We start from the raw sequence: 25164 nt of genomic DNA on the forward strand, positions 1-25164 counted from the left end.
AACCTGCACAAAGAGGACGACGCGGACCTTTTGTGACAAATTCACAACTAGTAATTCAATCGTCTATTACATCTCCACACGCACAAACACGCGTTTGTGTGCATGCGCACACACAGCCACGCCTACATATATTGGTACTTGATTATACTTACATTATTGCACTAAATAAATTATGCATCTGCCTATGCATCAGTGGATGAGTATACTTGAAGCGTAGACCTATGTTGAACTTTGTTGAACTTCCACCTATAGTTGAACCTATATTCAATATGGCTGCGTTGCTTTTCAGAATTTTGTGGCCACTTTCTGAGCTCGACATTAGGCAACTCAGCATCCCGCGTCTAGGCAGAACCTGTAGCTCTACCCCTGCGCTGCGCCGAGCACAACAAACGCGGAGATACACGTCGGCTACCCGAAGTGCTAGAACACACAGTGCCGGCTGTAAGACGATGTGGCGTCCTTTTTTTTTTATTATTCTATCGATGTAGGTGGTATGAAACTATAATGAAGCGCCCAAGTACAGACGAGCATGTCGGAACTTACACTAGGAGGAGCGATCGCGGGTGCTACAACTACACTGACTCAGTGTTTGAATTTGAACAACACTTGCGTCTAAAACCCTTCCTAGTCAAGTTATCTACGAGTAGCAACTTCAAAAAGAAAAAAGAAAGACGACGCGCCACGCCTTGTTTACCGCTCTCAAACATATTGCTTAATCAGTAGAGTGGAAACTCGGGCCGATTGGTGTAGCAAAGTTAAAATTCAGGAGGGCCGGCGCTTAAACTAAATAGGTTCTTCTCTGTGTACTTCATATAAGCGTTGCGAGCGCCTCATAATGCTCTAGCGTACGAGGAAGCGGTAACATGGCGGAAACTCCAAATAAACGCGTATTCACACTTGAGTCTCTACCACGCCATACACCCTGCACTGTATTCCTATAAATTCCCACACTGCGAGCAATGCGCAATGATTTACCACATAGTACGGGATTGCGCAAGCGCACCAGACCTTGCACCCATGACACATCCCACCACATGGCAGTGGGAGGTAGCGCTGTCCGGCTCCCGCTCGACGAACCAGCTCAACCTGGTCAACTGAGCGAGAAGTGCACCTAAGGTCTCTGGACTCCTGGACAGAGTAGAGCACCCACTGCAGAGCGGAGGAGCTACCTACGCTCGTGTTGCCCTTTTGCATAAAGTTTATCCTCTCCAAGCGCTGGTCTTCCTGAATTTGAACTACGCTCCTTATACTTGCGGGCGTGGCAACATAAGTAGATAAATTTCCCGGGAATGCAAAACAGAAAAAGAGTTGTAAGAGCGGCTTTGGGGCAAGAGAGTATCAGGGGAAGAAAATACAATAAAAAGCGCGTATTAGTTTTTATCAATTTTTTAAAACTTACAGTTGACTGTTTAGAGCTTCTTATAAAACAACACGTCCACTGGTGGCAACAACAGTAGAACTGCCTGTGTATTTATCTCCACGCAACATCATTTCCATTCCCTTTTTACCGGAGTGGCGGCACTCCGAACTCTGTACAACAAGGACATCTTTGAAGCGTACCAGAAGAAAAAATTACGTCACAATACCTTGGCTAACAGTCTCCAACTCCAGCGTTCAGCGAACCCTCACAGGATCGACGAGACGAAAACGAGCCATCCTCGGTGCTGTCACTGTTCCAGTCGGTCCAACAACACGAACTTTCGTGCCGTGAAAGCAGGCAGTCATGCGAGGCAATCTCTTATCCACGCCGGTGAAGCGTGAAGCTGTACGTTAAGAAGAAGTGAAGCTTTTTGGTTCCGATGCGAAGTGAAGACGTCGCTGTGACTGTCGCGCACAGGCGAGGGCCAAAACTTTCAGCGATAATCGAGGAAGCGTCCCATATCGGGTTGCGAAATTGGTTCGAGCATCGCTTAGCTCCGTCGGTTTCTCTTGACACACCTGCACAGCACTAACGCGCGCACATTTCTTCCTGTCACACGAAAGGTAACAACTGAGCGGTAATGTTTTTTTATCGGTGCATTCGTCACAGCGGCATCCAAAAATTACAACGTCGATTTTTGTTTCACACCACTTACAAGGGACGATGAGAGCCGCTGAGAAGTTGCCCAGACATTCCAGGCTAGCATAGGGAACCTGTTTTCGTGACTTTACAGTAAAAGTTGCGGCACTGGCTCTTTGAAGTAGCGTCTTTGAAGTGCACCGCCAGCTGCGATGCCACGCTGAGAGATCCGGCGAGGAGCGGTGGGTGTAAGCGTGCGCCGCCTCGGCGTAGGAGCGCAGTCGTCGTCGATGCGCGCTAGGGGATGTCGGCGTCCTGTGTGGGCTACGGCGGCGGCGAGAACCCCATCGAACGGCGGCGGCTTGCGGCGCTGTGTCCGTGATGCGCGGTGCCGCTTCTGACGGGAGCCGCCAGAAAAGACGGAGAGGGAGATGAACAAAGGGAAAGGCAGGGAGGCTAACCAGATGGGGGAACATCCGGTTTGTTACCCTCCGCTGGGGAAAATGGAAAATGGAGAAAGGAGGCAGTAAAAGGGTTAAGGATGAGAGAAAGTAGGCATCATGACGAGTGAAACACAGGTGCGACAAAAAAAGAAAAGATACGCTAAATTGCTGCCGTAGAATGCACGGGCCTACTGTTCGAAGGAACCGCACCAATTTTTTTTTTCAGCAATATTTGCGAGGCTTATTTGGCGTACACGAAATGATGGTAGCTTATGAAGCGTTCCCCTGCACGAAAGATGCCAGCACTGCACTCAAAGCGCCGGGTATATGCGTAGCACTTTGAGCATATCAGCAAGATATGCTTGTATTGAGGTCGTTATTGAACGCTATCCGCGTGCTTACAATATATAGTGGCGGCGTTTAAAACACCTCAGTGTGGAAAGTAGAGGAGCCAGAAAAATATATTTTCCAACAGCCGGCTGTTTCTTTTTTTTATTTGAACCTGCTTGTTGATTTCGGAACGCTTTCAGGAGCTATCATCTGGCGCTAAGTGCCCACCACCTACGTGCGGGCACCCTGGAAGTGGACGCTCCATCGTTCAACGTTCGCCTTGGTATTTGTTGATGTACGAACTTCGGTGATCCTGTCCCTGCGTCAGGAGGGCATCATCGCTACTCTATCGAACCGAAGGCACTTAAATGGAAGCAAACACTGACGAGTTTGTACGCGCTTAATCTTAACCCTGCAAGCAGCCGTGTACAGTATACACGCTGTTAGGATCGGCCAGCGGAGTTCTCTCCTGCGACGAATCGCTTCTTGAAGCTGACAATGCGTCGCCCACTGACAGTCTACCGGCGCGAGCAAGGTGAGACACATTTGGTGGACCGAGTATTGTTAGCTGGCTCACTGATGCCTTCACGGACCAATGAGAGCAAGAAAACTAGTGAAAAAGGGTGTTCTACGGCGTTTCCTCACGGGCCCCGGTAACCGCCACGGTCGTTTGACAAACGTCCCAGCTAACTGCGGCGACATCTCAGGAATCAAGACGCTTCAGCTTGATTAAAGCGCGACGACCCCTGTGTACGAAGCCCCCCACCTTTCTGTGTGTTCAGTGTACAAAGATGCGGGAGTGAGTGTGCGAACCCTCGCCCTCAGAGCGGGTCCTTCGACAACTATGGACGCTCCGATTGGACGAAGGTTGGACAGCAGTTTCCCTGGCCTTGGGATCTAGGGAGGACATATGGGGTTTTAAGCAGCCGTTTTCGGCTCCTCGGTGTGCTTCACACGAATTATGCTCGACTGATGAGATGTAACATTCTCCACTCCTCATGCCAATATTGTAAATAAACCCTGTACTCCTCGTTCTGGATGAGAACATGTTCCTCCCCTCAACAAAGTCCTTAGCGCGGATGAGTCGGACACCGGCATGGGCCACCTACCCCTTCTGATATGCCCGACCCCAACTATTACAACGTCCCCCGTCGCCATTTTGTTGCGCCAAACTCCAGTCGCAGCTGTCGTTTAGGGTGTTCGAGTGTGCTAAAGGTCACAGCCCACGAAGGATGCTACAGTTTCTGCACAGTATTAAGTGACGCGAGAATTTATACCTGCCCCAAAGCATGTTATCGGTGAAAAAGGGCGGTGATTACCTTATGGTGCCAAAAAGAAATAGATGTATTTGTTTTGGGTGGTCCGACCTGCTAATTACATGTACAGTGATGGTCAGGCTTTATTGAAGTTGTGCTTTAAATTTGTTCACTATCTCTTCACGCTACATTTCTTCTGTCGTTCTTATCATATCGTGAACGCGGCAACGTTATATTTATTCAGCTATTGTAATCTACTGAAGTGCAATTTGAAGCGAGATTGTTGTGCTATAGCTTAGGGGCAAACTGGTTTGAGTCGTAACTGCACCACCGCTGGCTTCGAGCACCAGCGGTGGTGGTCTGGAATCCTTTACTTTCACTCGCCTTACAGCGAGTGTGATGAGGCGGCCCGTCTACATGCCCATGACCAGCAGAAACAAACGGCAGAGCAAACGCACGGGCTGAGCGTGCATTGCTAGAAACAAACTAGAATATTAGGAAATTAATGAGATATTTTGAAATCATTTGGAAGACCTTGATTTATCACTTTCTTAAAAACTCATTCACACATTTACATTGATGTTCGCTACATTTGTTCCTACACAGAGCCCCTAATTTCACATATGTGTTCTTGTATGTTCTGTATATTGCGGTGTATTGTGGTATACTATAGTAGCTAGTTGTTCTTTATTCATCTATTTTTTTCATGGCTCGCGTGTACTGCATTTAGGCTTGTGTCTGACTTACGAACTACTCGCGGAACTCATTGTTGAGTGTTTTGTGTCCCTATGATCAGAGGAGTGAAGACGAAGTGTTTCTTTGATAGAACGCTTGTGCTTTTCTCTCCGCTTTTTCGCTTTGTTTCCCTGCATTTCTGGGAGCTGCCGCTCCCTCCTTGCGGTAATGGATGAAGAAATCTCCGCGGACTTTCCTAGTGTGCAGCCGTCAGGTCGGCTAGCGTCCAGGAAACGTGGAAGTGCGTCAAGCGATACCGACAGCGAGGCCACTGAGATATGTTCGGACAGCTACGACTCGTCGGACGATGACTTCCAGGTCGTGATGAGTAGATCAGCGAAAAGAAGACTACTGCAGGCATCTTCGTCGCCAAGTGCTTCTACCGTGAAGAGTGCACCGCTGCGCTGGCCGCACACTGTGCTCTTTATGCCCGTGGACCCGGCGACCAATTTGCGGCTCCTCAACAGGCAGGTCCTCTCTTCCTTACTCGAGAGAATCGCACCAAATGAGATTAAAGACGTGCGAATAAACCCGCGGAAAAATGTCCTGGCAGTTGATGTGCTACATCGTAGTGCCCTACAACACCTACGAAATATAACTGATATCGACAACGTAAAGGTGCGATCAATGATCCCTACAGGCGGCGATGGTACTGCGGGCGTCATTTATGACGTCGACGTTGCCATTCCTAATGACGACTTGCCAACGCTGATAAAGCCAACGACAGAAGGCAATTCCATTACAAGAATTTCCAGATTGGGAAACACACGCTGTGTGAAGATTATGTTTGAAGGAGACAGCCTTCCTTCCCACGTCAAAGTAGGACATGTCCGCCATCCAGTACGACCATTCGTACCGAAACCCCTCCAGTGTTTCAAATGTTGCAAGATTGGCCACGTGAAGGGTGTCTGCGTGAACAGTGTAGTGTGCCCGCGGTGCTCTGAGTCCCATTCAGAAGACGCCTGCAGCACACGTGTTCTAAAGTGCCCGAACTGCAGTGGTCCTCACAAGGCCTCATCAAAGGATTGCCCGCGGATGCGGAAGGAATTCACGATTCTAAAACGCATGGTGCGCGACAATTCGACGCATCGAGAGGCTGCTACCGCTGTTCGGCGACGTCGGCATCGACACCGAAAACGTTCAAGAAATTCCGCAACTGAAGATAGGTACACGCCAGCTACAGTCAGAAGGGCTGCCGCATCTCCGCACTGCGCCACCAAGACAGATACAAGGAAAGCGAACAAAGAGGAGAGCCTCGCCCGTCCTGAAGAATGGCCTGAGCTACCGAGGGCACACCTCCCTGCTAAGATACCTCAAAACGCACCGGCTTCAACGGCTTCTGCCACTGTTGAAGCGACGCTGGCTGATGATCTCCAGGTCATCAACATTCTGCGGTCGCTCATGAGTGCCATTCGCGGTATACTTACCAACATGAAGTCTTCGTCTGCGCAAAGCGCACTACAGGTGCTGGACACTTTGAGTCCAGTACTTGCAGCTCTTGGTTAAAATCATGGCTCTCCAGAAGCCGTCGTTTCGTGACGAAGTCCGAAACGCGTCGATATTTCAGTGGAACGCCAGAGGACTGAAGTCACGCATGTCGGACTTTCGACAGTTTGTGTTCACGAATAAGTTCCCAGTCATCGTCATCTGCGAGCCCCTATCAGATAACATCAGACTGTCCGGGTATGAATGTTTCATGTCCGCCACCCACGGAGAATGCAGCAAGATCATCGTATTCATGCGACGTGATCTTACGTATGTCCATCACCCAGTGTCGCCTGACCAAGAAAACCAATACGTCTGTCTGACAGTGAGGAAAGGCAAGCTAACTTTCACATTAATTGGAGCCTACATATCGCCCTCAAGTCGGTTGGACTGCGAGAGATTACGGCGAATCACCACAGCGACTCCGCAGCCTTTGGTGATGACTGGAGATTTTAATGCCCACCACCATCTCTGGGGAAGTTCTAAGATAAACTCGAGAGGCAGAAGATTAGTGTCATTTGCCTCCGAACAAGAACTATGCTTGTTAAATGATGGAAGCCCCACCTTTCTACGTGGAACTGCCTACTGTAGCTGCTTGGACCTGAGCTTTGTTTCACGCTCCTTCACTAGAAAGGTCAGGTGGTTTCCGGATATTGAAACGCGGGGAAGTGACCACCTACCCACTTATCTTAGGGTTGAAGGGTTGACGGACTCCAGGTTAGCCGCCGTCACACAATGCATCGACTGGCCAATGTTCAAGTCAATTGTCGAAGACGGCTGTCGTGATGACTTGGCCACTAGCCTAGAGGACATCATAAAAGGTGCCCTAGAGGCTGCGAAACATTCACTTCCGAGAACGTCCACACGCACCGAATACGACATTGAGCTAGAGAAGCTTCGTGCAATTCGTCGTCGTGCAGAGCGAAGATACAGGCGCACGAAGTCTGTAAATGACTTGAGGTTGGCCAGAAGAACTCAAAAGAAAATTCAGCGTCGCATGGACAAACTTGCATCACAAAGATGGAAATCATTCTGCGAATCTTTGGATCCACGAAAACCATTGTCTCACATATGGAGAACTGTTCGTGGTCTCCGTGGAACCCCTCAGCAGCGCCACCCTTTCAAGTCTTTGGCCCTTCACCAACAATGCAGCGAGATTGACGTAGCAGAAGCTTTCTGCAGGAGGATTGCTGGCGAAACTAGTTGCGCTGGAACATCGACGCTCCGCCACTCACCGATTTCACGCGACCCCCGCATGGATAGTCCTTTCTCCATGGACGAGCTCGAAGCTGCATTGGCCTTGTGCAAGCGTTCATCTTCACCAGGCCCCGACGGTATAACCTACCGTGCCCTGTGTAATCTGGGTGATGAGGCTCGAAAAGTGCTCCTGCTCCTATTCAACAGCTCCTGGCGGACAGGTACGGTTCCCCAAGAATGGAAGACCAGTCACATAATTCCACTGCTCAAGCCTGGCAAGTCGCCTGTAGACATTGCATCATACCGACCAATTGCGCTTGCCAGTTGCATCGGAAAACTAATGGAGCGGATGGTTCTAGCACGGCTAGAATGGTACCTCGAACATTACCAGGTATACCCAGATGCAGTGGCCGGTTTCAGGCGGGGCCGTTCTTCCATAGACAACGTTATCGACTTGGTGACGTACGTCGAGCACCAGAAGTCCTGCAAAAGATTATCTGCTGCCCTGTTTCTGGATGTTAAAGGAGCGTACGATAACGTAACGCACGAAGCGATTTTGAACGCGTTAGAGGCAGTAGGACTTGGCGGCAAAGTATATATTTGGATACGTAGCTATCTACATACGAGATCCTTTTTCGTACTTACCGAGGATGGCCCGACCTCCCAGCATTACAGTAACCGTGGGGTGCCTCAGGGCGGAGTACTCAGCCCAACGCTCTTCAGTCTAACACTCATTGGACTCACCGACATCCTGCCAGGCATTGTTAGGCTCTCCATCTATGCCGACGACATTTGCATTTGGACGTCGGCTGTGACGCGACTGCAGCTTCGCGCGCGGCTTTAAAAGTCAGCTACTTTGACATCATCCTACCTTCGAGAACAAGGACTTCATATATCATACGAGAAGTGCGCAGCGGTGGCATTTACCAGGAAATCAATGTCGCCATACGTGATATCCGTCGACAGACACATGATCTCCTACAGCACGAGTCACAGATTTTTAGGGGTGGTCCTTGACAAAAATCTCTCCTGGACCCCTCATGTGAATTATGTGAAAAAACGCCTGACAGGAATTTGCCATATGTTTAAGTTCCTTGCAGGAAAGACCTGGGGAGTGCCAATACACTCTATGCTGCAACTGTACAGGGTCCTCTTTATTGGATTCCTGCGATACAGCCTACCTGTCATCTCCAACACCTGCAGAACTAACCTGAACATAATCCAAAGCATCCAAGCCCAAGCACTCAAGATATGTCTCGGTCTACCGCGGAGTGCGTCAACGACTGAAGTTATTGCAGTGGCTCAAGATTTCACTATTAGAACGCACATTAGCATTGAAACAATGCGTGTGCACCTAAGACACTTCGCCCGGAACCCTACCCACCACCTAGCAAGTCTCCCAGTAGATAGGCGCCACACGACATTCAGTGCGACTGTCTTCGCGCACCGTGACTCTTTCAGGTCAGGTTACACACCTGCGGCAAGGCCTTCTATTCCTCCATGGTGTATGCGCCGTACTCAAGTGAACCTTACAGTCCCAGGACTTCAGAATAAGTCGGACTTGCCATCATCAGCGCTCAAGCAACTAACTTTATTTCTCTTGTACGAGAAATACAGCGACTGCACACACGTCTACACTGATGGATCAACTACATCAACCAGTTCCGGCGGCGCTGTAGTTATACCAGCAATGAGAATAACCAAGCGGTTCAAGACTTCCCATGTCACTACGTCTACAGCTGCAGAGCTCGCGGCTCTCCGCGACGCGCTTCAAGTGATAAATACTGAAAGTCCTAGAAAATGGGCAGTCTTCTGCGATTCCAGGCCGGCCTTGCAATGTGTGCATTCATTTCTCCGACATGGAACTCACGATCAGCTCACGTGCGAAATCGCGGAACTTGTCCATCACTTAGGAGAAAAAGGCCATGATATCTCTTTTCAGTGGATACCAGGTCATTGCGGTATCATTGGTAATGAAGACGCCGATAAAGCAGCTCGGACGTCAAACCAAGAAGACCGCTGCGTCCCCATTCCGCTCTCAAGGACCGACGCCGCGAGACAACTTGGCATTCTGGCACGCACGATCTCCTTAGCAGAGTGGAATAATGTACATACAAGACGCACAAGACTGCACCGACTAAACCCATCACTTCAACTCAGACCTCCAGCCGGTGTGCACCGGCGTGAAGCGTCTCTTCTGTGTCGGTTATGGCTTGGAGTGGCCTTCACGAATGCCTACTCAGCACTAATTGGAATGGCTGATAGTCCTGCATGTGATGTTTGCGCATGCGAGGAGAACATTGACCACATATTGTGCCATTGTCCTCAATTTCAAGCCCAAAGACAGTATTTGTCCGACACATTGAGGAAACTAGACGATCGTCCTCTGAGTGAACAGACCATATTAGAGCACCGTCCCGACCGATCATCGGCTCAGAAGGCAGTGAAGGCACTTTTGTGTTTTCTCAGAACTTCTGGTTTGCTCGAGCGACTTTAACTGAAGTGCTGTCCGTACGCGTACCTACACCTTCTCTCTCCCTTCTTTCTCTTCCCCTTCTCCCTTCCCCCAGTGTAGGGTAGCCAACCAGACTATTGACTGGTTAACATCCCTGCCTTCCTGTATTCTTCTCTCTCTCTCTTGTGTCCCTATGGCTTTGTTCTTCTAGCATTTGTTTCTTTTGCTCTTTTTTTTTTTGCATATTGCGTCAGAAGAGTAGCCGGCACCTCTACGAGGCGCCAACATCTGTTTATGCACATCTAATAAAAAAAGAAAAGAAAGCGGCTACGACTGCTGCCGCTAGTGGTGTGACGGAAAGGACGGCCACATGGATACCACCTAACCTGGTTTCGAACTTTTAACTGCTGTGCCCATGAAAAACTGCCTTAATGCAGAAAATCTGCAGAGCAATAGTTGCTTGTGCTTGCGGCGTCAGCAATATCCCATTTTAGGCATTCTGCTTCGAGTGCAAGAAGAAACGGTTTGAAGAACACTCGCCTGATAGTTTACGCTTGTAGGATCGAAAAGATTTCGCTACGTTCTGTGAGCTCCTCCAGTCTTGAAACAAGAAAAGCAAGAGAAAAAAAACTGCGAACAAATTCACCACAGTGTATCAAAACCGCAGGAATTATTTTCGGCATGTACGTCAAAATAGATTTTTTACGTGTACTACAACCTTTAGCAGCTGCATTAAATAATTTAGTTATCTATAAAGGTCGTCTTATGCGCCACTGCAAGATGCACGGACAGTTTCTTATTTAAGCTTTTTTTTAAGCGTGACGAAACAAAAGTTGTTTTTGACAGCCCATTCATACCAAATAAAACACGCGCCGGAAAGCATCTTCGTTAAATGAAAGCGCTCATCAAGAGGTGGGCAACATCTCACACTCTAGGATATATGCTCGACTAAAGTGGTGTTTCTGGCATAGTGCAAGGTTAGGCAATTTCACTCGTGTACAAGCAGAAGCCAAGGAAATCAATGCTGTCGTCCGAGTTTCATCGCTTCACACCTCGAGAGAGGCATTCCAGGTATACGGCCACCGCCAAAGAAGAGAGGCGGCATACGAGACAAGCATGCCGATACCGCGTCGGGAAACAGCGGAATACAGCTTGTTCGCAAACACGGCGGTAAAGGGAGCGCGCCCTCGTGTAATATTTAGATGCCCATCTCGCGAACCATAACTAGCGGCTCAGCGTATATAACCTCGGCGGTACCGGTAAGAGCTGTACTCGGAGTGAATCGACAACCTCGTTACGCGTTCCCGACCGCCTCCACGTCAGCGCCTCTGAGTGGAAACCGAGCGGACCTCGCGGTGGCTACAGCGCTGCCTAGGGACAACGCAGCGGTTTCCCAGCTCGAGTTGAGATGGATGTGGGTTGGATCCAATGCTGCTGATCGGGCACTTCCAGCCCCGCACTTGGGACGCTCTCTATGCCACCTCTGTGCTGTTGTTGTCGTGCTCTAAGTGGTTCCCATTTTTGTGTCACACTGTAATCCTTAAATATTACTTTTTCTTCCTTGTGCTTGTTCCGCTGCGCAAAGGTTAGCTGGCTAGAGCCAACGATTTCAGGAAGCCCTTGTCAGCCTTGAAGTGATAATTCCCTCTCCCTCACTCACTGTCTTGAGCAAAGGCAAAATGTCCTCACTTCAATAGAATCTATATGCAATGTATTAGATTTATGCCGCGCCACATGTGACAGCCGGAGTATATATGGTTATAAGCACATTAAGGCTGAACCAATATTACGTGTTTCTGAATTGTTGTGCGGGTCATTTCAGCAAATCCGTAATGAAACTTTCGCGACTGGCACTTTTCCAGAAGGCATACGGAAGTTGTCAAGGTAGCAGTTGTGAGAACAAAGGTGGTTCTCACAACGACTTGAGCAACTACCGGCCTCCATCCGTGCTCCCTTTATTTTCGAAACATTTAGAGAACACTTTAAAATCCATACTAATCAAGTTCATCGATTTCTAGAAGAGTTGATTGTTGGGCTAGTTGGTCTTCCATAATTGAAGTAGTAACTTAGCGCGATAAAAACACGGAAACATGAAAGGTGGACAAGGACAAGCGCTAAGAATAGACAGAAAAGGAATTGCCCAATGTACGAGAAATGAATTCTAGGAGAGTTGACTGTTGGACTGGTTGGTATACTTAATAATTCAAGTAGTAACTTAGCGCGATAAAATCACGGAAACATTAAAGGTGGACCTTGTCCTTTCATGCCTTGTCCTTGTCCAACTTTAATGTTTCCGTGTTTTTATCGCGCTAAGTTACTACTTCAAGTTCCTCGATGATTGTCAAATCCTCGTAAGGCAACAATTTGGTTTAGAAATAGCCACTACTGGATAGTCTAGAAAAAAGAGAGTTAATATTATTGATAATAACCACTACACCCCTGGATATTTTTCGAATTTAAAGAAGACGTTTGATTTCATCAAGCATACTATATTTCGTTTCATAAGCTCCTCATTATGTGGTCCGATGCATAGGACTAAATCTAATACGTAGTTATTTATCTGGCAGGGTGCACTTTACTTGCTGAACAGTCTTTCTATGCAGATAATAAGATATGAAATACCGCCCGGCTGTATTCTAGGACCACTATTTTTCATTATCTATATAAATTACATAGTGCATTCATCGCCAACTCCTGACATCGCACTCATGCAGGCGACACAAGTATTTTTTTTTTACCGGTGATCACTTAAACGATCTTGACAAGGTAGCTAATAGATGCTTAATCAAATTGTCAAACTGGTTATTGCAAATGGTCAATTGCATTGATTGTACATGTTCCTTTTCAATGATAATGGTTAGCTTCCAGTCAGGAGCTAACAATGTCATATGCGCTCCAACCCATTTTTATTCTACTGTGCATTTACTTCCCATGATCAGGGTGTCCTGTAACTGCCCTAGGTAGACGTTCTCCTTCACAGACAGTAGAGGCTGACTGGCGATCCTAAACACTTGTTTCCTTGCCAGGCTATTGATCATTATTTTTGTGTTCTGCCAAATAATCTTCAACCCCGCTCTTATACTTTCTCTGTTAAGGTCCTCAATCATCTGCTGTACTTGGTCCCCAGTGTTGCTGAACAGGACAATCTCATCGGCATACCGAAGGTTACTGAGATATTAGCCGTTGATCCTCATTCCTAAGCCTTTCCAGTTTAATAGCTTGAATACTTATAAGCATGCCGTGAATAGCATTGGAGAGATTGTGTATCCTTGCGTGACCCCTTTCGTTACAGGAATCTTTGTACTTCTCTTGTGGAGAACCAAGGTAGCTGTGGAATCTTTGCAGATATTTTCCAAGATATTCACGTATGCCTCCTGCACTTCTTGATTACGTAATGTCTCCATGATTGCTGGTATCTCTACTGAATCAAATGCATTTTTGTAATATTGAAAGCCATATAGATATGTTGATTGTACTCTGCAGATTTCTAGATTACCTGATTGATGACATGGGTGTGGTCCGTTGTAGAGTATCGCTTCCAGAAGCCAGCTGTTCTCTTTGTTGACTGATGTCCAGTGTTGCCCTTATTCCCTTGAAAATTATCGTGGTGAATATTTTCTATAACACTGAAATTAAACTAATGGGCCTACAATTTCTCAATTATTTAACGCCTCCCATTTTGTGGATTAGTATAATGTTGGCATTCTTCCAGTTCTCTGTAACACTTGAAGTCGTGAGACAATGCGAATAAAGGGCCGCAAGCTTTTCAGGCATGATATCTCCTCCATATTTGATTAAATCGACTCTTATTCTATCTTCTCCAGCCGCCTTTCCCCATTTCATGTCTTGCAAGGCCCTCCTAACTTCATCGCTTGTAATAAAAGGAGTCTTTCTAACCTGTTCATTACTACTTCGAATGGAGGTAACGTCGCTGCTTTATGTAATGAACAGGTCAGTATAGAATTCTTTCGCTGATTTCACTATATCTTCTAAATTGCTGATGATGTTACCCTGCTTATTTTTCAGTGCACACAACTTGCCTTGTCCTATGCCAAGTTTTCTTGTCACTGATGTCATGCTGTGTTGATATTTTACTGCTTCTTCAGCCTTTCTGATGTTATAATTTCGAATATCCCTTACTTTCTCCTTGTCGATCAGTTTTGACTGTTCCGCAAATTCTATCGGATCTCTTGTGTTGGACACTTTCATACTTAGTCGTTTCTTTATTAGGTTCTTTATTACTTGGGACAGCTTACCTGCTGGTTGCCTTCGTGCCTTACTCCCACTCTAATTGCTGCTTCTGAAGCCAGCCTAGTTACGCTTTCCTTCATTACCTCTATGAAATCGTCATCTCTCCGGTTTAAAGCAGTATATTTGTCTGCAAGCGCCAACCTGAATTGGTCTGCTTTTATCCTTACTGCATCTAGGTTGGCCTGTTTCTTCTTGGTTAATGTAACTCTTTCTGTCTTCATATTGGAGGAAATCCTAGACCTCACTATCCTATGATCACTGCACTGTACCCTACTTAACACTTCGACATCCTGCACTATGCTATGATGCACTATATATATATATAGGAATCTATTTCTTTTATTTTTTCTCCATTACGGCTTTTCCACGTCCACTTCTTGTTGCTACGCTTCCTGAATAAGGTGTCCATTATACGCAGCTTATTCCTTTCCGCGAATCCTACTAGCAGCTCTCCTCTAGCGTTTCCAGAATCAATGCCGTAGTTGCCAACTGCTTGTTCACCAGCCTGCTTTTTCCCTACTTTTGCATTCAAGTCACACATGACTACAGTATATAGTTTGTACTTTCCTCAACGCTAATTCAACATCTTCACAAAACTATTGTGCTTCTTCATCATTGTGACTGGAGGTTGGAGCATGGGCTTGTACTACCTTTATTCTACACCTCTTATTCAGCTTTATTACTACCACTGTTACCCTCTCGCTATAACTGCCGAGTTCGTCAAGGTTGCCCGCTACGTCCTTATAGATTAGGAATCCTACCCCGCATTGTCTCTTATCTGGATGCCCTCTGTAGCAGAGGACGTGGCCGTTAGACAGCACTGTATAATCCTCCCCAGTTCTAACCTCACTACGGCCAATAATATCCCACGCAATGCCTCGTAATTCCTCAAAGAGGGCTGCTAAGCTAGCTTCACTCGAGGGGGTTCGTGTGTCAAACGTTACCAGGTTCAGTGGCAGTGGAGGCCTGTCCGGTTCCAGAGATCCTTAGCAACCACTGCCGCGTCGCAGGTGCGACCGTCACCTTGGTCAGTTGCTTCGCAGCCACTGGGGACTGAGGTCCATGGGTTAATTGTGGGAGTCATCAGGGAGGCAGGGGCCGAATACTGCACCAGCGAGGCCAATTCTTGTTCTGGTGCGGGAGTGTCATTGTTGAAGCTTAGTGAGCCTTCCTAATTTGGTTGCACCTGGGCTAGTATAACCCAGTTGCTCTGGATGTCTTTTTTTTTTTGCTGGTGTCAGGCACCATTCCAAGCCTGGAGGGAGATGTAGTTTACTGGAGGAGGATTCGGACTCCCGGCGTTCAGATTAGAAACCTGATGTACTACCTCGATGAGTTTTCTCGAACATTCGAAAGAAGTGAAGTGTAAATTTCATATGCAAATTATGGTTCCTTTTTACATTCCTCTGCATCATAAAGAACGTTTCTAATATTTGTTTATTTTTCATGTCTTTCTTTCTCTTTATTTTGGTTATGTAGAGAGGCGGAAAAGAGAGAGCAAAAGTAAGAGCTTCAAGTTTATAGCGTGGGCCCTCGCTTGGCAATCCAAATCTCCACGACAGTTTCCCGTCGCTCTCTTGCCTTGTCGCGAAAAACAGGACAGGACCTGAACGACTGCATTTCATGCGGCATCTGTGACCTCGCGAGTGCTTGGCAAGGATATCAAGAGAGAATAAGAAACGAAAATCCACGCTGAAATATTCGCGGTGCGTCTTCGAAACTTTCGTTTCAAAGTTCATGAGTTCCAATTCAGCTTCCTGAAAAAGCTTCTTTGAGTCTGGCTTCAGGCTCATGGAACAAGAATAAAGTGTATGACGTTACGCCCCCCTTCCCCCCTCCAAGTGCCCTGTTCTCACGAATCGCAGGCACTGGCTCGGAAGAGAGAATTCATATTGAAAATAGTGAAGGCACCTTTATTGAGTCGGCACGAATGTGAGATGTCGTGGGAGGTTCCGCATTTTCCAGGTATTAGAAGAATTTCCTGCAAAGCGATACCGGAAGTGCAAAGTCAGTTAACATTACAAGTTCGACTATCATGTACGTGAAACCATCTTGCTTATGCTCTATTAATGTGAAACATTTGTCTTCGCTGTTTCTTTGCCTAGGTTTTACAGTGTGAATATACCTGATTCCGACGTTGTTGCTGGATTAGGTTTATTTTTGTTTATTTTATGTGGTGTTACGGTGATGTTGCGTTGCGGTAAATGTAGTAAGTTTAGAGAACTTGCGAACACATATTATCTGTTTCCATCATTAAACATAACAACGTACAAGCACCTGCCTGCCCACCGTAACCACCACATCCGTAACCGCACAGCATGCATTGCAGTTTTCTTCCGGTAATAATGACAGATGGTGCAACCAATACATTTCAGTGAAATCATAGCTCCCTATGTGTGACCATACGCTAGGCCTTCATCTCTCTATGTCAAGAGCCAATTTCAAGAAAAATGCCGAGTTAACATCCGAGTATTGCAGCCGAGGTGCTATGAAGCGTAGTGAACGTCTACAAAACCATTCACTTCCCGCGAAAGGGGAAAAAGGGTTAGAAATGGCTACCTGTTCGACCTTAAACAGGCAGGCCCAGGTAGGCAGGTTCTGCCATGTCATCAGATGAAATATTTTACGTTGCATCCGGAAGTCTGCTGTAGAAGTGAATAAAAACTGCGTCTGTAGCAAAACTGTATTTAGCCCAAATGTACAGTTGTAACCTTGGATATGGCTTTATTTGCCCCTGTTTTAATAGGTAACCTTAAATTTGACCAGCTCTTGGCTGGTATCTCTTTATTCCCGTAAGTACACAGCAAGACAAGTGGTCTGCTGCACAACACTATGGTTTAATGGTTGCCCGCCCACTGCTAAGTAGCGGGCATCGTTTAGGCTCACCGCGCTGCTGGAGCCGCAGACGGCGACTCATCGCAGCTGCTCTCCATAGCATTCCCTAGAAGGGACGGGTCAACTTTTTTTGAGTGCCAACAAGTGGTGCCCTCAGCGTGCCATTTGCTGCGATGGGCAGCGACAGTACGGGCCCGTTTGTGGCAATGACAAATTTGTGATATCTGGGGGTAGGGAAAAAATATTTATTTTAATAAAAAATTATGCCGATCCTACGCTCATGTTGGAATCTGTGTGAAACGAATCTTCAGTGAAGCGTTTAACTGAAACTTGCACATGGACAGTGCGAGGCGGCGACGACGCAATGTCAAGTGGACGATGGCGATGCATCATGCTTGTCGGGGAGGAAGTGGTGACGAGAGGTGTATGCACATAGAAGCATGCAGAAAAATACACACAAATGAATGCATTTGAAGCTTATACACCTTGTGTCACAGTGGCACATAACTATTCTTGGGGACCGGCAGAGAACGGCCGCGGAGCCTGTGACATAAACCAGGTGCGCATAGCCAATCGCTCAGGAAGGGAGTAGCTTAAATACAAAACAAAAAGCAACTTTGGATATCACGCCCTATTCAATTAGGAGCCATGTGTGCTTTAGAAATATGTATCAGGCGAACTATGTACACCTGTGGGCAAGAGTACATAAATCATAGGCTAACCGAAAAAAAATGACTCGTAATTCAAACGCACAAACTACAATCTACAAGTTCACTCGCAAGTTCTTAATGACAACTTCGGACTAGTCTTCGATTTCAAGCTATATTCACTGGCGGAGAAGAAAATCGGCTTTATTGCGCATTCCCGATCCAAGGGAGTAGGCGTTTATGTTGAGACGTATTCTTTTGCCACGTAAAACAGAAGCGCGCTCACTAGCACTAAATTGTCGGTCTGGGATCGTGGCTCGTGTGCCTGTCATGCGAAAAACCGAAAACCGATCAACCGCTCAAAATGCTGGGGCGAAAGAAACCTTCGCTATATTGGTAAAGCACTCTGTTTGAGTAGTCATATCGCATCTTGATGTTAGGTCACAGTTCTTTACCAATTTCTTACCCTTTGTTTCACCGTATGCTCACCGTCTTCTCAGGTATCCCAATAAATTACTTTTACTGGCATAGTCACAGGTGGTGATATTGTTCCGTGGCCCTAAAAAAGTTATTATTAAATTATGGGGTTTTACGCGCCAAAACTACGATCTGATTATGAGGCACGCCGTAGTGGGGCACTCCTGAAATTTGGACCACCTGCGCTGCTTTAACGTGCACATAAATATAAGTACGCCGGTGTAGACGGATATAAGTACGACGGTGGGTAGACGGATATGAAGGAAATGGATAGAAAGAGACGCAGCAGCTGCACACGGTTATAGCCGCTCATGATCATTGCACACGATCACGTGCACCACAGTGAACGCCAAGGCTAAAGTAGTTTGTACATGTTTGTTGCCTTTACGAATTGTGGTTGCTAAGACCCTGCGTGGAGGATCCAGGCTCGCTTACAGAACATGCACAGATTACTGAATTGGAAAGGACAGCTTGAAGCATTTCGGAAAGGACCGATGTTGCGCACCAGCTTATGAAAACAACCTCCGCAGGCTCCTTACTTGCTCCGTGCCTGTGAATTTCTACAGGAAAAGCTGGCTCATGCGCTCTAACGCAGAACTCAAGTTCCCTTCGGGATTGAAGTGCTCCAAATGTAGGCACCCTTGTGTCACCTGATTAGAGGCCTTGTGAAAGATGGCAGAACTTGGGAGGGACAACGCGACTCGCGCGCGGAGACGACGTCATTAGCGAAATCTCTCACGTCGCACTGTGAGACGCAAGCAATCAGGCCGTTCGTGTACGGATTAGGCCTGCGACGAGTCGAATGATGGCTGCCCGTTCCATTTGGTCGTATTAGACCCGGCGGTAGGAGACATGGTGGCTATGCTTCCGATCCGAAATACAGCCCGCACGGGGCCTCGCTTCCATCAAGGTAAGCCTGTGCTTGCAAACAGGTGCCCCTCTGGACGGCGTAGCTTATGCGGTATACTTTCGCGTGATCATGAGATCGGCGAGAGTGCTCTCCGAGTTCAAAAGATTTTGTGTGAAACACTGAAACTGAACTACGTATGTGTGTATCGAAGCGCTTTCAAGTACAGATGTCGTATGCGATTCGTTTATAATTCGTTAGCTTTCGTGTTCTTTTACTATCCCTCTCTTGAAGGAGGGTTTCAGCGAGCGACACAGTGGGACGAGCGCGTCTTCAAAACTGGAGGCCCCTATTAACCACTATTGGGCGTTGCAAATTCAAAGCAATAAACAGAGCAAAAGCCTCGCTAAGTAGAAACAAATGGCAACTAACAGATACATACGGCGGGTAAAAGCGTCCTTAATTTTAGTTAGGCATGCAAACTTTCTTTTTTTTTAGGGAAAGTACCTAAATTTTACCAAGGCAACCGAAATGAGTACGAAAAAAAAAGAAAACCGATGCCGCTTCAATGTTGCGTCACTGCTGCCATGTGTCTACAGGGGGTTTCAGCAAACACTTTCAAAATTCCTAAAAGTTACCTGTGGCAGATAGCGCAATTCCATTTCACGAGGTGGTCTACTCGGAGAGGGGGCCATAAGAAATTAAAATGCATAATTGAATAATAACAAAAAACGATAATTAACTTTTCAACTAATTACTTTATGGTCCATCATGAAGTTTACAAATTCTAGCCATAGAGTTCGCAAGGCGGATCCACTTGGAATCAATTCTCAGGGTGACACCAGTTACGAGATATTAATTCCCGAAATTCGCGAAGAAATGCATGAATGCATGAACGACGTTTCGCTAAGGAAGTAAGTGGAACGCCAATGCATTTCTCCGTGAAGTCTGGGAATTATTGCCTCGAGACTGGTGTCACCCTTAGAATTCGTTCCAAGTGGGTCCGCTTTGAGAACTCCACGGCTAGAAGTTGTAAATTGCAACACGGGCGTTAGGTAACATAGACGTAGCTAAAAAGTGAATTAGAGATTTTTAATTAGTCGATAATGCATTTTATTTATTTATTTTTGCAAGTAATGTCCGCGGCTTCGAGTAGACCAGCTCAGGGGATAGAATTGTGCTATATGCCATATGCAACCTTTAAAAAGATGCGAAAGTGTTCGCTGATACACCCGGTATACATGTACAGGAGAACTCATGATCTACTTTCCAGCTGCTAGTTATATCATTTAGCTCACACTTCTAATTAAATAATGCCAAATTGTCTTTATCATTGTTTAGTGGAGACCTGACAAGTATGATCACGCGATATGCTTAATTACGCGACGAGATTTTCAAGTGCTTCACCTTCATCGATGAGGTTGTGCAATGAAACTTATAAGAAAGTTTAAGCATGCTTGAAACAGATAAGGATAGTTTCTGAAATAATTTCTGCGTGAAGAAGACAAGAGGCTTGTAGTGAAGTCCTTGCGTAAGCAGAAACATAAGTGTGTGTTTTGTTGTTTTGGGGAACTTTCGTTGTACGGCACTCCTTCGGAATCCAGCGAAGGCTCACTAAAACGAACGCTTCGAAAGGAGAAATGGTTCGGGTTTTACATTTGGATTCACCGAAGTTTTTATCCCCATCGGGCATCCGAACTTGTGAGCGCGTGTTTTCTACCAGTCTATTTTCTTTTATTGTTTCCTTATATGAAGTCATCTTAATGTAGACATCGTGTGGTGAAAACGGGCCCCCAGGTGGGCACAGGGAAGGAGAGGAATCTACATTTTGATCACTATTCACATTCTCTGTCCGTACGTTTTTACAGCGAAGCCTGTATATGGCTAGCGCATTTCCGTCATGCATAGTCCGCGATTAGCCCGCGAACTATTCTCGCGGACAACTTTGCGTGGCAACGAAGGGAAAGCTACAGGCACGTGGCTGCTGTACACGTGTTACGGCGCCAAGTAGTCCGGCAGCGTTTGACAGTGCCTTTGGTTTCTCGGAACAGACGCCGAATCGACGCAGCTTCACGTGCGATGGTTTCGCATTAGTCCAGACGCGGAAGGGAAAAGCCGCAAGATAAGTAAACTTTTACCTTCAGTTGTGTGTCTTATCTTATTTAACTGTTGCTGATAAGGTGCTCATGCTTTCTCTTCCCCAGCTTAAACTAACGTGGATGAAAACACGGGACTCTTTTCAGAAGCGCTCTCACTTGTGTGCGCTTTGGCTCTATAGCTTTTCCTTCATTGCCACAGAAATATTAAACACCAAAATAGTTATACATCTCTTTGTTGTACACTATACCACATACACAGTTTCACAGGTCATCCACCTTCACAGAACGGAATGGCTGCCGAATTTGTTTCTTACCTTTCTTGTGTTCTTTTTTTCTGACTTCTTGCTTTTTGCCAACGCGAATTTCCACAGCTAAACAACGCAGTTTCAAAAACCGCGGGATTTAGTAGCCTGTTTCACACAACGAGCCGCTGTTACTGAAGAAATTTGGCAGTATACAGTATTTTCGCGATTCTAAGCACCCCCCGATTCTAAGCACCCCCCCTCTATTTTCGCGAAAAAAAATTGGAAAAAAGTTTGCATGCGAATCTAAGCATCCCCCTATTTTTTAGGAAGAGCATGTAGTCAAGGCCGCCAAACGCGCTTGCTCACTCTGGAATCATTGCTCGGCGGACCTGCAGGCACGCGGTCGATGCTTCTGTTGGACGCGTTTCGCGGCCATCTGACCCCGGAGGTAAAGACAAAGCTTCGGTACATCAATAGCGACGTGGTTGTGATTGCGGGTGGCATGACGCCAGTGCTGCAATCCCTGGACGTTTCAGTCAACAAGCCCTTCAAAGCCAATCTCCGACAGGAGTACGACGAGTGGGTGTGAAACCCTGACCGGAAGAAGACGCCGACGGGAAAGACGCAGAAAGCGTCCCCATCAACCTTCGCAAAGTGGATTTCGGACGCGTGGAACAAGGTGCAAGTGGACGTTGTGGTCAAATCATTTAAGAAGTGCTCGATCACAAGCAACTTCGACGGAACGGAAGACGACCTGCTGTAGGATACTGAGAGCAGCGGTTCAAGCGGTGCGACGAACGAGATTTTTCGAATCTAAGCACCCCCCCTCACTTTGGGCATCGCAATCGTGAAAAAAAGGGGGTGCTTAGAATCGAGTAAATACGGTAATAAAAAGCGATGAACGTAGAATAAGTAAAATTTGTGCCTGTCATCTTCATATCGAGCAAACACAACTACAAACCCCAGAGGCCACCCCGCATCTGGAGGCAAACAGAGCTATGTATGCTTGCTTAAGTACAAGTAGTCTGTCAACCCTCTTGAACGGAAATAACTGTTTGATCACAACCGACAAGTTCTATGCTAGTCCAGTGGACAGTCACAGTTACCGTATTTACCTCCACCAGCCAAGATTCATTCCCAATCGCCCTTGACAAATTCAAGCACTGTCGCATTCTTCTGCGGCCGTTCTGCAGCCTGTTTAAGCGTTACATATAAAGGATGTTCGAACGAAGAAAGAGCACAGAAGTGAGCGTTTGGCGGGTAGCAGAGAACAGTAACTGCTGTCGCAGTCGGCATCTTAAACCTGACTTGTAGGTTAATGTTCTACCAATATTCACAACAAAAGAGCTTATAATCAGAGTTTTGCGCGATCTAGTGTAGATTTTTACGCTTTCGATGTAGCATGTGCGCTATCATAATGCGCTTATATGAGCGGCTCGGCTGTTTCCACTACTCAAGGAAGAGACCTTGATGGAACTCTGGTGATGGTGCTGATAAATACTAGAAAGCGTAAAATGAAGTGATACACCTAGGACACTCCTAATCACGGGAGGACAGAGTCAATAATAGGAGGTTAGGGAAAGGTAGCAAAATAGAAAGAACGGCGGCTGTGCATTGACAAATGTTCAAAAGTACTTGAATTTACGCGAACGCCAAAGCATGTGGGAATGCCTAATAAGTGGGCTTGACGACCCCGCGTTACGTCTTACTTTGTGACGCCCTGTGAGCTATCGACAGCGTTTACAATTGCAGCCAACTGAGATTACAAAGCAGACTGAACAATGTGGCACTACGCAAAGTTTGATTCTAACTGCAAACGACCTCGGGGTGAGCTCAGTCTCAGGCATTGGTGGTATCAGCACAGTAATTCTTTACGACATGCACTAGCCTTAGCGCTTTCGTTATTTTGTGGAGGAGACTGGGTGAGAGCTTACTTCGACTGCATCGTAGCTATTGACAGAGAAAAATCATGCCATCGAGCACATGCGCAGTATCGCGCCCGGTGGCGACAGCCTCGCTTGATCAATTTCCCTCTGTTAGCACACGTTAAACGGCGTCTTAATTACCGAACCTACACCGTAGAAATAACAGAGTTATCTCAGTCCAAACGGCAGCTCCCTTACCCTGCCCCATATTGAGGCCCTGTCCGTCCAATGGTGTTTACGGCTGAATGCTTCTTCTTTGTAAGGTAATCTCGTTTCGCGCTATATAGTCCTGAAATCTGTGTCCATCCATTTATGTTTAACGAGTAGAATGAGAGTATAAAGAGCAAGGTTACGAAAGCGTCCTGCTACGTTGAAACATCGCGTCGTAAATATACCTGCAGACCCTTTTCGGGGCGATCCCGTGAACACTGTCATGTTTGATCACGCGGTGATGCGTCCATTGCTCGCCTTAGCCGCCTCCCTTGCCTCTGTGTTTACAATGGACGTGGACGACGCGCGGTGCCGCTTCGGAAACCACTGTTTCGGTGGACTTCGTAGAGGTTGATTGGGTGGACGACACGAAGCCTTCGGCACAGCTTCAGAGGAAGTTTAAGCTTCCACAACTCATTACGCTTTGTGAAAACTGCGCGAGCAGCGTATACGGTGCTTATACTAGAAGTGGGGCTAGAAACGTATTTCAAGCTATGTAAGCTTCCCGCTTATGAATTAAATCAGGATAAGTGTGTTTTGCTCTCCGTTCTTTATTTGGCAAAAATTTTGAAAAAGGGGCTTTTCGTCTTTCTGACCCAGTGACGTTCTTCGGTGCGGTAACTATATTTGACTGCCTCATTTTGCTCACGGGTGTGCTCAGTTGCTACTGACCCGTTCTTGCTGCGCACAGGGCTTGGAACGTGGATCTTCTGCACTTGAATTGCTTGTACTAAAAACGTATTATTGCTAGTTCCTCGGTTACATTGTGGAACGTCATGAAAAATCAAACTTCGAACTTTCGTTCGCTGTCGTTGTAGTCGCCATCGCCATTATTCGGAGCATTCATTCAAGAGCGCGCCCGTTCACTTATCAGTGATATGTTGATGATAGAGACGAAGTAAGTTTCCGTACGAGTCGGGGTAGATGCGTGTTGATAACCAACAAGAATCTTGCTATGCAAGAAGGCGACGCTGCTCCTTATGTCTGTGTTTAGCGGGTTAGGCTAACTATTGAAGACGTGTGGCGGCTGAAGTTCTTTCCTTGGAGCACTAGCGACACAACGCAGGCGGATGAGTGATTATTTTCATCAACCAGGAAAACCCCGCATTGCGAAGGGCCGACAACACAGACAGTCCTCATGTAGCAGCGGTCCGTGAACTTTGCCACACAGATTCATTCCATTGCGTAATATGTCAATCTTTGCTACCAATTGCTGCACATATCTTCCTCTACCATTCCAAATTTTCAGCACGAATAGAGCATGGAGCTTTAGCGAACACCAAGTTGTATTTCCCTACAACTGATCGCGCAGTAGCAGGGCAGAAGCGGTAATGGTTTCGTATTCGTGTGCGAATTTGCTGAGGCAACGTGCAGCGCACCGCCAGTAGCGCCATCTCGTTCCTGTAGAGCAAACTGCTCCGCGAAATACAAATGATCCAGCTCCATCAGTTACACACTTTCGTGGCATAAATTAAGATTTCGTGGTCACAATATGCAAAAAAAACGCTATTCATAGGACGTATACAGAACTCCGTAAATTTGCGACTGCGAAATTTACAGAGTTCTGAAAGCGTCGGGTAAAGAAGGAATGCCCATTTTCATCGCGGTGGCCGCATTTCGATGGGAGTGAAATGCAAAACTAGCCCTGTACGGTGCATTGGGTGCGCGTTAAAGAACGCCAGGTGGTTAAAATTGAGCCGAAGTCACCCACTACGGCATGCCTCGTAA

At 46.8% G+C, this 25164-nt stretch overlaps 1 protein-coding gene across 9 annotated transcripts in view; it reads right to left on the reverse strand.

The window, feature by feature from the left end:
- Window positions 1-25164, reverse strand: part of LOC135898392 (thrombospondin type-1 domain-containing protein 7A-like) — an 818428-nt gene that overhangs the window by 627367 nt on the left and 165897 nt on the right. For 2 of the 9 annotated variants that reach the window (XM_065427302.2, XM_065427301.2), the window contains exon 1: window positions 1587-1934. The exons of the other annotated variants lie outside the window; for them this stretch is intronic. The gene's annotated coding sequence lies outside the window, so the exon portion shown is untranslated. Of the gene's footprint in view, window positions 1-1586; window positions 1935-25164 lie in introns of those variants that run through there. 9 annotated transcript variants of the gene reach the window in all.

Source organism: Dermacentor albipictus, chromosome 4, assembly GCF_038994185.2.
Source record: "Dermacentor albipictus isolate Rhodes 1998 colony chromosome 4, USDA_Dalb.pri_finalv2, whole genome shotgun sequence".
In the NCBI taxonomy this organism is placed as follows: domain Eukaryota; kingdom Metazoa; phylum Arthropoda; class Arachnida; order Ixodida; family Ixodidae; genus Dermacentor; species Dermacentor albipictus.